The 289-nt window shown below is 51.6% G+C and overlaps 1 non-coding gene across 1 annotated transcript; it reads left to right on the plus strand.

The window, feature by feature from the left end:
* Positions 1-216: 216 nt before the first annotated feature.
* On the plus strand, positions 217-289 carry trnav-cac (transfer RNA valine (anticodon CAC)). Its single transcript has one exon. It is a non-coding gene; the product is annotated as a tRNA-Val (tRNA).

Raw genomic sequence — 289 nt, forward strand, 5'->3', positions numbered from 1 at the left:
GTCAGCTTTGACACCGGATTCGTTGGTGTGGCTGTAAATATGTTGGTCTGACAGTCACTGGCCGACACCGGTGGAAACACTTTGAAAGCTTTCCCCAGCTTCTGCTTCCTCCCAGAACCAGAAGGGACCGGCTTCACCGAACTCCCTCCATCTGTTTTATCGTCAACGGCCTGCTGATTACGTTTTCCGTGTAAAATGGTGCCTACTGTCGACGTGGTTTCTGTAGTGTAGCGGTTATCACGTTCGCCTCACAAGCGAAAGGTCCCCAGTTCATTCCTGGGAAGGAACA

The sequence above is a fragment of the Pristis pectinata genome, chromosome 33 (assembly GCF_009764475.1).
Source record: "Pristis pectinata isolate sPriPec2 chromosome 33, sPriPec2.1.pri, whole genome shotgun sequence".
Taxonomy (NCBI): Eukaryota; Metazoa; Chordata; class Chondrichthyes; order Rhinopristiformes; family Pristidae; genus Pristis; species Pristis pectinata.